At 44.2% G+C, this 13041-nt stretch overlaps 1 non-coding gene across 1 annotated transcript; it reads left to right on the top strand.

Moving 5' to 3' along the window:
- The first annotated feature begins 2210 nt into the window (after positions 1-2210).
- Positions 2211-2314, top strand: LOC116860977. The gene has a single exon (XR_004381380.1). It is a non-coding gene; the product is annotated as a small nucleolar RNA U13 (small nucleolar RNA).
- Positions 2315-13041: the final 10727 nt, after the last annotated feature.

Genomic DNA, 13041 nt, shown 5'->3' with positions numbered 1-13041 from the left:
GACACAGCCCAGATGTTCCATTGATAAATCAATGTACAAAGAAGAGGTTGTGCATATATATACATACAATGGAATATTATTCAGCCATAAAAAAGAACAAAATCTCACTATTTGCAATGACAGGGATAGAAATAGAGTATTACACTAAGTCAGCCTGAAAAATACAAATACCATATGATCTCATTCATGTGAGGAATGTAAGAAACAACAAACAAGCAAAAGAAGGAAAAAAAAGGGAAAGAGAGAGGGACAAACCAAGAAACAGACTCTTAATTATAGAGAACAAACTGATGGTTACCAGAAGGGACGTAGGTGGGGGGGATGGGCGAAATAGAGGGTGGGGATTAAAGGGTACACTTGCCATGATGAAAAAAATACAAGTAAAATAAAATAATTTAAAAATAAATAAATAAATAATAAAACACACTCAAAAAAGCCAAACTCCTCAAGGGGCCAGGAAACCCACAACTTCAAGGAAACAAAGTCCTGGCTATGCAGAGGCGGGAGAGGAGAATGCTTTCATTCTTCTTTTATCCTTAATAGATTGTTACAATAAATTCACAATGAATTGTCCTGCCACACACATACTCTTTTGAATTTGATCCTTAGAATATGATGCCTTTTGGGAAAGTTACTGTGGAAAATCAGTAAGAATCATTTATGAAGGGGCACATGGGTGGCTCCATCAGTTAAGCCTCTGCCTTCAGCTCAGGTCATGATCCCAAGGTTCTCGGATCAAGTCCTACATCAGGCTCCCTGATCAGCAGGGAACCTGCTTCTCCCTCTCCCTCTGTCTGCTACTCCTCCTGCTTGCGCGCACTCTCTCTCTTTCTCTGCCAAATAAATAAACAAAATCTTTTAAAAAATATTTCAGTCCAGGGGCGCCTGGGTGGCTCACTCAGTTAAGCGGCTGCCTTTGGCTCAGGTCATGATCCCAGGGTCCTGGGATCAAGCCCCACATCAGGCTCCCTGCTCCCTCTCCCTCTGCCTGCCACTCTGCTTACTTGTGCTCTTTATGTCTCTGTTGAATAAATAATAAAAATCTTTTAAAAAATGTTCAGTCCAATTTAGACAACAAAATGCATATATGACTATCTGAGAAACTATTTGAGAACAACTCAAGCCAATGAATATTTATGGAGCATCTACTAAAAAAGTTAACAGTTTCTCATAACCTGCTAGGAGCCAGGCTCTGCAATAACCTGGGAATACTGCAACCAAGCAGAGAGGCCCCCTGCCGTAGGGAGCTCAGAAGGACAGACACGAAAAATACAGGAATGAGGTAGTAACTCTTACAAAAGAGGGAGCACCGCTGCCACAAGAATGGAGAGCCAGAGGACAAAACACAGGTTGGGGTATCAGGGAAGGCCTCCCTCAGAAACAGACATTTAAACTGAGACTTAAAAGTAACCAAAATACAAAGACATCTGAGCTGGCAGAGGAGGGAAACTGAGTTTACTGCTTCCTAGGCAAGGGAGAGCCATGTCCCCCCAGAAATAAGTTCAGCGGTCTCTCCAAGCAGAAATTGAAAGGGCAAGATGTAGGTCCAAAAGGGGGAAACCAATAAAGGAGGACTGAGTTCGAGTCTCTGGCTCCAGTGGGGGTTGTACACTCTACTTTGTAATCGGTCCTCTTCAGGTCTCGGTTCTCAAAAAGGCAAGCAGCTCTCAAAGAGATCCAAGACAGGGACTGTGATATCTTGGGGGACTCAGAGCCAAAGCAGGCAAAACCATATCTATTTGCTCCAAGGCTAGATAGATTTTTCCTTACAAAAGCTAAAAACGGGAGTAGGACAGGCAGAGAAAGAAAGGAAGGTGATGGAGGGATCAGAGCTGCAGAGAATGGAACAAGTTCAAGGAACCAAGAGAGACTAGAGATACAGAAGCATGGAAGCAGAGAGGGTAGGGGCTTAGACAAAGCTGGTAAAGCAGGCTGGGTTAAGAAGGGTTTGGTAGACCATGTGCTGTGAATGTGATTGTGTGCCCCCAAGATTCATCTGTTGAAGCCCTGAACTCCAATGTGACTATATTTGGAGATAGGGATGAGGTCTGAAGAATGGGCCCCTAATTTGATGGGGTTTGTATCCTTATAAAAGGAGGAGAAGATACAAGGGATCTCTGTCTTCTCATGTACACACAGAGAAAAGGCCATATTTTCATATGTCCCAAGGGGGACAGTGGCCACCTACAAGTCAAAAGAAGAGGTTTCTGATCCTTTTGTGGTTCCTAAGAATGACAGTTGGGTGTTCATGCCATTGTGTAACATGTGCCTTTCCGAAACCTTATTACAACCTTGGCACGTTGCCTGCCTGATGTGGGAAAAAAAGAAGAGACCTCAGAATTAAACCTCATTGCTGACACCTTGATCTTGGACTTCCAACCCTCAGAACTGTGAGAAATTTCTGTTGTTTAAGCCACCCAGTCTGCAGTATTTTGTTATAAACTAATATGCCACATTGGGAATTTTGAACTAAAAACTCAATGAGGCTTTTTTTTTTTTAAGATTTATTTAGTTATGGGGAGCCTGGGTGGCTCAGTGGGTAAAGCCTCTGCCTTTGGCTCAGGTCATGATCTCAGGGTCCTGGGATCGAGCCCCACATAGGGCTCTCTGCTCAGTGGGGCGCCTGCTTCCCCTCTCTGCCTGTCTCTCTGCCTATTTGTGATCTCTCTCTGCCAAATAAATAAAATATTTTTTTAAAAAAGATTTATTTAGTTATATGAGAGAGCAAGAGCATGAGCAGGAGGGACAGAGGGAGAGAGAATCCAAAGCAGACCCCACACTGGCCGAGCCCGATGAAGGGTTCAGTCTCCTGACCCATGAGATCAGGACCTGAGCCGAAACCAAGAGCCTGATGCTTAACCAGCTCTACCCCTCAAGGCTTTAAGCTGAGGATATACATGCTCACAGTTAGGCCTGTGGAGGCTCACCCTGGCTGCAAAATGGGGAAGGAATCTGAGCAGGACAAGACTAGAAGCAGAGACACAAGGTCAGAGGTGAGTATGGGACCTAGGCTAGAGACAATGGAGGCAAGAAGCATGGTGAAGGGGAGTGGAGGAAAAGCAGACAGACTGGACAAACCTCTACAAGATAAAATCAGCAGGACTTGGGGAATGTAAAGAGGAAGGAGGCAGATTCCAAAGGCCCCTAAGATATAGTTAGGAGGAGTACTGGACTGGGAGTCTCAAGACTAAGGCTCTAATCTCAGACCGGCCACCAATAAATTACTTGGTGGCTTTGACCAAGTCACTTTATTGCCCTTCACTGCTTTAGTTTCCTCACATTACAGAAAGAGCTGGAAACCCATGATTCTGTGAAGTAAATGTGCTAACAAGGACAAATTAAAGCCATTGCATCATCTCCATCAAGGTTAGTTTGGAGACTCTTCCCCTATGCTTTACTTAACACTATTGACCACATATACTTATAGCTGACCATCAAGGACATCTTAGAATCCTCCATTTACTTGTCTGTCTCTCTCAAAAGACTGAGGACTCCTTGGGGCAAGAACCAGGTAACCTTTTCCCAGAATCAGGTCTCGTATGGTGGTTGATTTATTATATTTGTTAAATCGATGATCTTAAAGTGCTGAGAGGACAGGTGCATGGTTATTCTAGGAAGGTGTCTTGGTGCGATGTGTTGTGTGTTTTCTGTATACAGGGTGCTGTGGTAGATGCAGGTCCACAGAGTAAACAAGCAAGCAAGTCATGGACCTTACGTCAAGTCAAGCAGCTTAGACAGACATTAAACACATGAGGACAAAAATGATGGTTTATTTCTAGTTGTGGTAAGTGCTACAAGGAAAAGTACTGGGTACTCTGAGTGTGTAATAGAGAGACATAACTTGGGGGTAGACGAAAGGTTTTCCTGAAAGAATGACCTTTATGATTATACACATGGGTTGAGTTACTCACAGAATGAAGAGGGAAGAAAAGAAGAGGGGGGAGCAGGAAGAGGGAAGAGGGATCGAGAGGGAGAGTGACTTCTAAGTAGAAGGAATAACAAGCATGCATGGAGGCCTGAGGCAGGAAGGAGTTCTGGTGAGGAGAATACTAGAAGGAAGCCCACCAAAATGGTAATGTTAGTTAAAATCAGGTTGCAGAATCATGGGTTCTTTGAATTTTCTCCTGTATACATTTTTCATTTTACAGATTTTCGCCAACAAACATGTATTGTTTTAGTTATCAGAGGCAGGGGAACAGCATTGTTAGTTTAAACAAAATAATAAATGATCAGAGAGAATGGGTGTCATGGAGGAAGGAGCATATTCCAGAGGGACTGGGGACGTAAGCGGTGAGTAATTCCTACGTGGGAGAGAGCAATAAGCACATTGGTGGGACTGGAACAAAGCAGCCAGGGTGACTCACAAATGAGACAGTTGAAGCCAAGTCCACCAAGGGCCATGAAGATGAGGCCAAGGAGTGGGGATAAGATGACAAGTTACAGGGAGCTATGTTCAGGGGGCTTGAGCAGAGAGAATACAGCTTTTAGCAGAGGCAAGCAGGATGGGGAGAAAGCAGAGGCAAAAAGACCCCCTGAGCGGGCCCTGCAGGGCTGGTGCTGGACAGCGAGGACCTGGTGAAGGCAGTAAGTAGTCCTACAACACAGAGCCAGCTTTGGTCCTCTGTTACTTCCCAGGTTGGGCTGCCCCATGCTTTCTGCCCCTACAGCGAATGTGGAAACGGTGGTTTCCGAAGGGCCTTCCTGATCTGCTATCTCTGAGAAACAAACTGCTAGCCCAAGGACATTTCTAAAGAGATAATGTCAAAGATTGGCTTGGGTGGAAAGGGGTGTAGGGCATAGGATAGGCAGGGGGTGGAAAATTGAGACCTGATATAAGTTTTAAGATCTGTTCCCACCCACTCCTGATCATGATAAGCACCCCTGCCACCCCCACTGGGTCCATTGCCAGAGTTCCCCCAGCCCCCAGGCTGTGAAACATGTTTAGGGCTGGGATGTGAGTTGAGGAGGGGGCGGAAATTGGCTCCCCTCCTCTCTCTGAGCTGGACTCACAGGAATTGCTTCAGCCGCTTCCCTTCCAGCCCTCCTGTTCTTCCTTCGTAGTTACCTCACATCACCCTCTAATTGCTCCACCTGAATGCTCCTGGGCGTCTCCCACTCCCTCGCACTCCTGACATGAGTGCTGCCTTACTCCCTGCTAGCGCAGAGAGACAAAAAGCAGCTTCATCCTGGCCTTCCAGCCCGTAAGTTGAATGCAGCCTTAGAGTCCCTGGCCCATGACTGCTCTCCTGAGGAAAGAGATACAAAATTACATTAAATCATCATATTAAGGGGTGCCTGGCTGGCTCAGTGGGTTAAAGCCTCTGCCTTCAGCTTGGGTCATGGTCTCAGGGTCCTGAGATTGAGCCCCACATTGGGCTCTCTGCTCAGCAGGGAGCCTGTTTTCCCCTCTCTCTCCTGCCTGCCTCTCTGCCTACTTGTGATCTCTGTCTGTCAAATAAATAAATAAAATCTTTTTAAAAAATCATCATATTGGGGGCTTAATGGGGTAGGAGAAGAGTAAATGAAACAAGTTGGGATTGGGAGGGAGACAAACCATAAGTGACTCTCAATCTCACAAAACAAACTGAGGGTTGATGGGGGGAGGGGGGTTGGGAGGGGGGGTGGGGTTATGGACATTGGGGAGGGTATGTGCTATGGTGAGTGCTGTGAAATGTGTAAACCTGGCGATTCACAGACCTGTACCCCTGGGGATAAAAATATATTATATGTTCAAAAAAATAAAATCTATTTTAAAAAAATCATCATATTAAATGGGTGTATCAAATGCAGGACCAGTCAGTCGGTCAATGGCTAAGGGATCTCTGTTCTTAGCCTTGGTGTTGACCCTGTGCTGTTGTGAGTATGGAGGAAGCAGGGACACTGAAGAAACAGTCCCAGTCTCCACAGGTTTTATTTGCTCTTCAGAGGCATCCAGTTCTTAGTAGAAGCAACATCAACCCAGCAACCCTGGGTCCATGCTACCGCAGAGCTCCCGCTAGGTCATCTGGGCTTACCCCTCTAAGCCTCAGGTAGTTCCTTCCATTGATGTTATTATTGATGGTTGTTGAATAAAGGGGCTGGTCATAAGAAGTAAATGGAGGGGCTCCTGGGTGGCTCAGTGGGTTAAGCTGCTGCCTTCGGCTCAGGTCATGATCTCAGGGTCCTGGGATCGAGTCCCGCATCAGGCTCTCTGCTCGGCAGGGAGCCTGCTTCCCTCTCTCTCTCTCTGCCTGCTTCTCTGCCTACTTGTGATCTCTCTCTGTCAAATAAATAAATAAAATCTTAAAAAAAAAAAAAAAGAAGTATGGGGTGCCTGGGTGGCTCAGTGGGTTAAAGCCTCTGCCTTCAGCTCGGGTCATGATCCCAGGGTCCTGGGATCGAGTCCCGCATCAGGCTCTCTGCTCAGCAGGGAGCCTGCTTCCTCCTCTCTCTCTCTCTCTGCCTGCCTCTCTGCCTACTTGTGATCTCTGTCTGTCAAATAAAATAAATAATATCTTTATAAAAAAAAAAGAAGTAAATGGAAAGCTTTGCAGAATAGAACTGATTGCATTTTCCAAAGATGAGTGCCCCTCCCTTCCTTGCTCTTCAGTCATTTTATTGTCTCCAGGATAGGGTCCTGTTCTGACCCCTTGAATCTGGGTGGGGCTATGACCACACCAACCAATGGGGTACAGGGAAAACAATGTAGATCATAAGAAAGGTGAGGTCATAAAAGGAATACAGCTCACACCTGCTTCTTTCTTCCAGTAACCCTCGCCACCCTGCAGGAAAAACCCAATCTAGGCCCCCAGGAGAAAAACTGGAGCCCCCAGCCAACAGCCAGCATCCACTGTCAGGTATGTGGGTGAAGAATCCTGCAGAGGATTTGGGGCCCCAGTTTTGAGTCTTTCTGGTGCAGCCTCAGACATCATGGAACAAAGACCAGCTATCCCCGCTGGGCTCTATCCAAATTCCCAACCTGCAGAACCCGTGAATATAACAAAGGGTGTCTCGTGCTGCTAAGTCCTGGGGTAATCTATTAGGCAACATTAGGTAACTAGAACATAGAGTAATCTTAGGGCAAGCAAGAATGAGCACATATCAACTGAAGCAGGAAGTGCCCTAAAAGAGTTAAGAATCAGAATGGAATGGCATTAAACACGGAAAGCATTACTAGCTCCCACCATGTGGTTTCAAAGCCAGCTCTGCTATCAAGTTGTTCCCTCAAAGGGCACCAACAACATCTGAACTAACAAAAAATAAAAACAAAACACCTCTACTTTTTTTCCATACTCATCCTTCTTCAACGTCGTCTTCCGTTGACTTCCAGGGACAATGTAAGTTCAACTACCCACTAAAATATCTTTCTACTGATCTCTGCCTTGTTATATTCATGGATTCCTCTTCTCCCACCTACCTTCCTTTTAGGGTATAACCAACTTACTTTCCAAAGTCTTACTCCCCTCTCTCTATCCAGGGCACTCGAAGAGCTCATTCTTTCTTGCTGGAGCTATCTGTCTGCTGAAGTCCCTCACTCCAGTCTCTGCTTAGCTAGCCCTATCCTTCTACATGAACTCCTATTTTGTAGCTCCCATTTCCCATTAGTCATATAGCAATACCTTATTTCTTCACCACCTCAAATCCAACACCCCAAAATTGACACACTGAAATGGATGCTGTCTGGGCCCCTCTCAGATACTTTTTAGCAGCTGGTCCACTCATCACTCACAAGCATGTGGTCTAAAAACCACACATAGCTGTCCCCTTTTCTGTTGAATTTCCCTGGACCAAATGGGACCCAAACCTTCCCCCCTTACGTGTACTTTGGGCAGAACTGTGTCAATGACTGCCTGATGTAGGGCCTCAAAACACCAGCCCCCTTGCCTCCACCTGGAGCCCACTCTTGTGCCATCTGTGCCAAGAGCCTCCCTGTGGGCTCAGCCCACACATGTGCTCAGCTTCTTCCCCTTTGCCATCCCATTTCCCTCACTCTCCTCCTCCTTCCTCAATCAATCCCTTGAACAAAAGTCCCATGCCAGGTTCTGCTTCTAAGTGACCCAATCAAAAACACCTACCAAGGTAGGTTTGCTCTGTTTACCCTGTAAACTCTGTGTTGGCCACCCCAGTCTGAAACTCCCTATCAGGCCAGACATCAATTTGAACATATTGTCTAGTAAATGCCTCTCAGATGTACTCCTACCACACAGCTGGATTGTGAAATCAGTCTCCCCTCCGCCCAGCCTGATGCTTCCTGTTTTTCCACCCTTCCTCAACATGTCTATCATGTCAGTGCCAGATTAAAATTTTGTAAATGCCTCTGATTGTACAGCACCCTTACTCAAAAGTTCAATGCCTCCTGTTTCTAACGGTACCAGATAAAGATCCTTTTGTCTGCTTTCCTGGACCCTCACTGAGATCTGGCTTCCATCTTGTTTATTTAATCTCATTTTCAGTATTTCTAATTTTCTATTCCAGCCAGCCCCTTCAGAGTTCCACAAACCACACACATTCCTGTCACACCAGCAGGACTTTCCCCTCTCATCTTTGCTTTCCTAAGTCCCGCCAGCTAGCAAGAGTATAACCAGAACCAACGTTGAGTTCGCTCCCTGGTAAATCAGAAGCTGCATTGGGTTATCCCACAAAGAAAACTTTATTTGCAGCAAATAAGGAGATCATGGGGAATACCCTCCAAAGATCTGACTTCCTGAGCAAGGGCGATGAGTTCCTTTTATTTAGGGTTAGGATGAATATTTAGATAAGGAAGCCTTTGTCATCAAATGTAGAGGCAGGCCTAAGGCCGTGCATGAGTCTTAAGGAAACATGTCTGTACACACATTGTATGTTATGTAAATGAGACTGAGACTCCTCCTTGGGTGGAGGTCTTAGTATTATAATTAGGTAAAGGTAATTGTAGGTCATTCTATCATCCATCTGTGCAGAAGTGAGTTGGGGGTTAAGCTTAAACTGGTCTGGGGGGTCTGGGCCAGCGAAAGGTCCTGTCAGGGCTGTTGCTCCTGCTTGAGGGCTGGTTTTGCTTTCCATTTGCTTTTCCATTTGCTTAGTTATGAGCTAAGCTGGAGGGGCACTTCAGTGGTGCAGTTGGTTGAGCATCACACTCGTAGTTTCAGCTTGGGTCATGATCTCCGGGTCATGAGATCGAGCCTCACATCGGGCTTCTTGCTCCTTGGGTTTTTCTCTCTCCCTCTCCCTCTGACCCTCCCTCTGCTTTCTCTCTCTCTCAAAATAAATGAATCTTTTTTAAAAAGAAAGAGAGATAAGCTAGAAAGAAGAGCTCAAGGAAAAATGTGGGACAAAGGTTGGTGAGTATAAGCTAGTGGTCAGTAAAGGTCAAGCCCAGGGTTCTAGCTGGTAATAGGAGGGATGACCAACTGCCTTCCCATAGCTTCTCGATCCTTTGCCCCAGTTTCCAGCTGGGCACATGGCTGCCTGGAGTAAATAAACATGCGCAGGCCTCCCTTGCAGCTAGATATGGTTAAGTGACTTCATTCACCTCAGCCTATTTCATATAAGCAGAAATGTTGTGCATTACTTCTGTCAAAGATCTTAACAGAAAGGAGAGTGTTTCTTTGCCTTTCTCTTCCCTACTGGCTGTAATGTGGAGCTTGAGCAGTGTTGGGGAGGAAGAATTTCCTCTGTCCTGCAAGGTCCTTCTAGCTGGACTAAGAATCAAATTGACATGAGAAAGATTAACAGGAGAAAACAAACTTGGTAGCGTATGAAATTCCAAAGACAATGAGGCAACATGACACTTACTGAGCTTGGGAGAAGATACAAAGGAGTGAAAAGGAGTGAAAGACCATTAGTGGTAAGGTGAAAGGAGATATTTAGAAAACAAAGGTCTAAAAAAAGAAAAAGAAAAAGAAAAGAAAAGAAAACAAAGGTCTCCCTATTTTGCAGATAAGTTTCCTAGTTAAAGTGGAATCTCTGTAAATAGCTCTCTTTGGTACAAAAGAGCTCTCTCTGGTACAATCAGTCCATGAGGGAGAGGTGAAGAGCTTCTCCTAATCAGCTGCTACCTTTTGATTGCCTTTTATTCAAAATAATGTTCATGCCAGACTGGCCTATCTTGGGGTGGCCAGCCCTTGGCCCCTACAGCCACCATCTTAGAACATGAAGTAAAAGCCATGTTTTAAGGATAGAGAAGCAACAAACTAGAGCTCCTAGCCAAGCCCAGACTACCTTCCCAAATCTAGAGAATGAACTTACATGTAGTAAACCACTGTTGTTAGTGTTTTTACTCACAGCCGAATCTGATCCTAACTAACACTCAATTCTTCATGGTTCTACTCATATTTTGTGAAGAAAGAAGTGGAGGTGATGGTGTATGGGTAAATGATTAATAACTACCTTGGGGACAGACCCTCATTTGCAATATTTCCAACTTCCATGACGTAAATATTCCCATCAAGGTCAACTTCAAGCTACCAATGTTATGTCGATTGGCTCACAAAAATCCCGAAAATAAAATGATTGGCTCTTGTGAGCTGGTATGAGCTGGCTTCTGCAAACCACTGGGGAAAGACTGGGATGGCAATGACATTTAGTGGAACTTGCTACATGCTAGGCACTGTAATAGGTATTTTGCATACACTACCTTCTTTTTTTTTTAAAGATTTTATTTATTTATTTGATACAGAGAGAGAGAGAGAGTACAAGCAGGGGGAGCAGCTGGCAGAGGGAGAGGGGGAGAGGGAAGCAGGCTCCTGCTAGGCAAGGAGCCCGACACAGGGCTCCATCCCAGGACCTTGGGATCATGACCTGAGCTTAACCACCTGAGCCACCCAGGAGCCCCCACATATATTACCTTCTTTAATCCTCAACCAACTGCTGAGCGGCAAAGCCAAATTTCTCTAACATTAACACATTTTAGGAAAAATTCCAATACCAATGGATTTTTTTTTAAATATCTTTTCTATAACCTTGGAAGATATATTGGTCACTCCTATTACAGACAATTAGAAAAGGTAGGAAATGGAGGTTAGAAAGAGAATATGGGGTGTGGTGGATTTGCTCTGGGGTTTGATCATCTAGCACACACTTTCTCTTCTTCTCACAACAGTCACTAGATTGATTGGGGAATTACCTCTTTGTGGTCAGTTGTAATGACTGTCAGATAAAGTGTCCTTTCTCTGTCTAGCTCCTGCCTAAACTAGGCTAACCAGACTCTCTCTGCTGGAGCTTGGGATGATGAACATGAATGAGTGAGAAGGAAAAATCTGATTGTCACTCATTCATCCAGCAGATGGCAAGGGCAAGACTGAATACCCCAGAGCTGCATTCATTGTTGTGTTCCCTAAGCCTGGTTCTCTAGCCTTCCCTTGATTCTGTGAGCTATCCGATACCCTCCCAATACTCAACTTTTCAGTCTAAGCTAGCCATAATGAGTTTCTGTGGCTCAAAACCAAAGAAATTCAAAGGAAGAAAGACAGAAGCTTTAGAAAAAATTAAAGGAAGCTGAGCCAATGTGCACAGAACTTTAGAAAGACATTTCTAAATCACTACCAACAAGGAGGTAACCATGATTATGTAAGGAGAGTCGAGACAAGCCAGTCAGAATGCTGGGCTGGAGTTTTATTCATTCTGCACTACAAGAATTATGGGCAGAACTGACATTACATAACCCTGAGTGGTGAGTAGGTGTTAGAGCTATACCACAGGAGGCTCATCACAGGGTTATTAAGTAAAGGCAACTCAAATCTTTTTATATCTGGAGTGTTGACGTTATTCTGTATATCTAGAATCACATGAAATGTGTGGGAGGTTTGTTGTTGTTGTTCTTAATATGTTGATCATTTGGATGGGGGATCAGAGAGAAAACACAAACCACTAAGCACTCAGTCAACATTTTATCCTCTGGAAAGTAAAGACAATTTATGATCATCTCATTAAAAACTAGAAGCAATGGAGAATCTGACAAGTTTGTAGTATGGAAGCCAGAAGTTGTATTCGGGTTTGTGGGACTGCCCAGCGTTCTTGCTAGGTCTGTGCCTCAACCAAAACTTTCCCTCCTCACCCCATCGTGCAGTGATCTCACCCTGCTCTGAATTCCTAGAATACTTGCTTTCTGTATCAACATTCCATTCATTTGACATTCATCACAGTGATTTGCTGAGGAAAAGTGCCTATAAGCTCTAATATACCAAACAAATGTTAGTTATTATGCTATTGTGTGTGTGCATATATATGTCTACACATATATAATGTATATAATATATGCATGTTGGTGTATACATGTATACATATAAAATACATAAATACATGGGTATATGTATGGTTATATAGTTATTTTGTGTTTCTCTTGTTTTCCCTTCACTGAGTTACAAGCCTCTTGAGTCATATTTTATCCATTTTTCTGCCTTCTACAGCTATCAGTTGAATCTAATCTTAACTAACACTCAATCAACCTAATGACTGATGTTAGTCAACCTAACTAACCTGATGTTAGTCAACTAACATCAATCAACCCACTGATGTTTTGAGTGTGGGGACTAACTTTTACCATTTCACAAGTACATGACTTTCAGCCACTTACCTTCACTCCCCTCAGTGTCCTACGAGGCTGCTGGAAGGATCATATAAAGTAATGGGCACAGAGCGCCCTGGATGCATTAATTTCCTGTGGCCTATGACAGAAAGAACGTTGTAATTTTAGTTCCTCCTTTCATCTCCTGTCTTCTTTTTCTCAGAAGTTTGGGTCATGGATTTGATCAGAGATACATTTCTCAATAACAGATTTCTGAAGTGACTCCTAGACCTCTGAATGGGCAGTATGCAACATAATCTAACAAGAAAGGACTGATCTAGGCTGTTTTAAAAGTGTTGAAAGCAAGGTAAAGCCATCAGCTGTGATAAATATTTCCCCTATGCACTATCATTCTTTCTCTCACCTCATTATCTAACCCAGTATTGTCCAATAGAACTTTCAACGATGATGGAAATGTGCTTATATCTACTCTTCCCATATGATAACCACTAGCCACATGTGGTTACTGTGTACTTGAAATGTGGTGATGCAAATGAAAAACTGAATTTTAGATTTTC

Source organism: Lontra canadensis, unplaced genomic scaffold (genome assembly GCF_010015895.1).
Source record: "Lontra canadensis isolate GAN:19392208 unplaced genomic scaffold, GSC_riverotter_1.0 scaffold186, whole genome shotgun sequence".
NCBI classification, from domain to species: Eukaryota; Metazoa; Chordata; class Mammalia; order Carnivora; family Mustelidae; genus Lontra; species Lontra canadensis.
Note: the sequence above shows the minus strand (reverse complement) of the source record. Positions and strands in the feature narration are given on the sequence as shown.